Source organism: Trichechus manatus, unplaced genomic scaffold (genome assembly GCF_000243295.1).
Source record: "Trichechus manatus latirostris isolate Lorelei unplaced genomic scaffold, TriManLat1.0 scaffold00206, whole genome shotgun sequence".
NCBI lineage: Eukaryota > Metazoa > Chordata > Mammalia > Sirenia > Trichechidae > Trichechus > Trichechus manatus.
In genome coordinates, this window is record NW_004444142.1 from 4,298,156 (window position 1) to 4,301,882 (window position 3,727).

Sequence of the window (3,727 nt, forward strand, 5' to 3'; positions counted from 1 at the left end):
AATAATTCTTAAAAATTAAAGACCTGATGGGAATTAACTATAAAAGTAATGCAAAGACAAATCAAATCAAAGTTAAAAAATTTTACATAAAAATATCTCTAAACATAACGATTAACCTTATTTTCAGATATAACATATATTAATCTTGAAACATAGTACCATATAGTCAGGATGTATCAAGAATATACTAAGACTATTAAGTTTAAACATCTGAATAGTAATAAAATCTCTATGGGTAAATAGTGTGAATTCCCCAGTTGAAACCATTGACTTTGATGATGTTAGTTTCAAAAGAAATAAAGTTGCAATAATAAAATTATGACATAATATTTTGTGCTTGTTGCTTAGTATCAGGCAAACATTACTAACATATACATTTTAATTCAAAGAAAATTTGATACTTCTCCTGATTTGACAGCATGTTTTTATGTAATTCATAATATATTAAATGAAATTTCTTATCATTTTTTTTTCTTTATAAAAGAGAAACAAATCCTTGTGTCATTCCATGAAGTCTCAAAGTTGTCAAGAGTTTAACATAGGTCACTGAGAAAAAATACTTATTTTACCAAAGATCTTAAAGGTAAAAAACCTTAGCTTTTTTCAAAGCCATGTGGCTTGGTTTTCAACCCAGGAATTTTATTCTTATGAGAGGCTGAACTCTTGCCTTTCAGGCAGATTACACAACAAATAAGTTAACTCTTCAACCCAGTAATTAAAGAAAATTTTGTTATTTTAACAGGAAGAAACACAATTCTTTGCTTTATATGTTATTTGATAGTAAAATTATTTAAAATTTCATAAATTAATGCACCAAAATTTAGCTAGACAGATTAAAAACTTTGAACACATCAAATAAATTTCCTTTTAATAAACCTTTTAAACATTGTCTTTGTTGCATATCTCTAATAGTATAATCCTTTAAGTGGCAAAAATGAAAATACTCATTAGCATACCCAAATATATATATATTGAAATGTGCAAAGACATGGAGTTGAAGGATTCTATGGGCAAAATATTGAACAATGCAGGAACCATCTAAAGAAGATGGAAGGGACACAGAGTCACGGTACCAAAAAAAATTGGTCGATGTTCAACAATTTTATGAGGCAGCATATGATCAAGAACCAATGGTATTGAAGGAAGAAGTCCAAGCTGCACTGAAGGCTCTGTGAATTGACAGAATACCAACTGAGATGTTTCAACAAACATATGCAGTGCTGGAGATGCTCACTTGTCTATGCCAAGAAATTTGGAAGACAGCTACCTGGCCAACCAACTGGAAGAGATCCATAATTGTTCTTATTCTGAAGAAAGGTGATCCAACAGAATGCAGAAATTTCAAACAATGGCATTAATATCACACACAAGTAAAATTTTGCTGAAGATCATTCAAAAATGGTTGCAGCAGTACATTGACAGAGAACTGCCAGAAATTCAAGCTGGATTCGTTAAGAAGATGTGGAACTAGGGATATCATTGCTGATGTTAGATGGATCTTGGTTGAAAGCAGAGAATACCAGAAAGGTTTTTACCTGTGTTTTATTGACTCTGCAAAGGCATTCAAGTGTGTGGATCATAACAAATTACGGATAACATTGTGAAGAATGGGAATTCCAGAACACTTAATTGTGCCCATGCAGAACCTGTACATAGACCAAGAGGCAATCATTTGAACAGAACAAGGGAATACTGTGTGGTTTAAAATCAGGAAAGGTGTGCATGAGGGTTATATCCTTTCACCATACTTATTCAATTTGTATGCTGTAAGAAAATAATCTGAGAAGCTGGACTATATGAAGAAGAATGTGGCGTCAAGATTTGAGGAAGACTCATTAACAACCTGAGATAGTATGACACAACCTTACTTACTGAAAGTGAAGAGGGCTTGAAGCACTTACTGACGAAGTTCAAAGACTACAGCCTTCAGTATGGATTACACCTCAATATAAAGAAAACAAAAATCCTCACAACTGGATCAGTAAGCAACATCATGATAAACGGAGAAAATATTTGTCAAGGATTTCATTTTACTTAGATTCACAATCAATGTCCATGGAAGCAGGAGTCAAGAAATCAAACGACGCATTGTACTGGACAAATCTACTGCAAAAGATCTCTTTAAAATGTTCAAAAGCAAAGGTACCCTTTGAGATGTAATGTACACCTGTCAAGGCATGATGTTATCAATCACCTCATATGCTTGCAAAAGCTGAACAATGAATAAGGACGACTGAAGAAGAATTGATGTCTTTGAATTATGGTGTTGGTGAAGAATATTGAATAAATATATGATGGACTGACAGAAGAAAGAACAAGTCTGTCTTGGAAGAAGTACAGCCAGAGTGCTCCTTGGAAGCAAGGATGGTGAGACTTCGTCTCATGTACTTTGGACATGTTATAAAGAGGGATGAGTCCCTGGAGAATGACATCATGCCTGGTAAAGAAGAGGGTCAGTGAAAAAGAGGAAGACCCTCAAGGAAATGGACTGATACAGTGGCTGCAGCAATAGGCTCAAGCATAACAATGATCATGAGGATGGTGCAGGACTGGGCAGTGTTTTGTTCTGTTCATGGGCTTGTTATGAGTCAGAACTGACTCAACAGCCCCTAACAACAACAACAACAAATATATATATATAGAAAAGCATATTCAATGATCTAACTTTAACCTTTTAAGATCTTATCAACTGGTTTTGGAAATTACAAAGTCTCTGCTTAACCCAACAACTTCATTGATATAGATATAGACTTATGTCTCTGGATAGGTTGGAAACATTTTCCCAGGTAATTTCAAGTGTGTCTCATTGTGATCTCTATCTTTTGGCTTCTTAGAATTCCTCTACAATAGAGAAAACTTGTTTACAGTTCTTTTGTGATGGGGATCCACCCAATTTCTGATAAGTATAGTAAGACAACATTTTTCTTATTTTCTCTTATCTTAAAATGTCTTTATCTAGTTAAGAGGGGTCCTTCAAAAGCTTCCCTGCTGTTGCATGTCCTCAGAGCCCAGGGCCCAGGAGACCTGATCCTGTCCCACCCTCTCTATCTTGTGGCTTATGGTCAAAGACAAGAATTAGTCATCCCATTTCATATACATATGTTTAATCTGGCCTATGTATTTTGAAAGACAAAAGATAACCAATTTTATTCCCTTTTACTATTCTCTTGATAAACAGTTTTGCCTTCTCTTTATCATAACTTTTTGTCTATCCAGTAAATACTAAATCTCTTTAGCAACTTTGCAAATGAACTCATCAGTTCTTGGCTAGCCTTTTTCCCACCTAGGCTTGTGCTATGCCTCCCTTTTCCTTAAATAAGACAAATTTCATATAATATCTAGTTCAAGTTAACTTAAAAAGATTTTTCTTTTAGGATTGATGTACTACAGAACATATAAACCTTTGTCAAAACAAATTTGCTTTCATTAATTCTTGGAAATATTTGGACTCTTAAAGTTATTCTAGTGTTTATTTATCATTAAACCAATTCTAGTTTAATATTATCATCTGGTAGTACATAATATTATTAGGAATAGCAGAGGCAGGAAATTATTAAATCTTCATAACCCTATCTCTGATTTATTTATTTATTTTTATAACCCTACCTCTTGCATACTTTATAGGATCCTATAGAGAAGTAATTTAGAATAATTTATCTTTTTTTAATTTATTGTTGTACTTTAAGTGAAAGTTTACAATTCAAGATAGTCTCTCATACAAAAATTT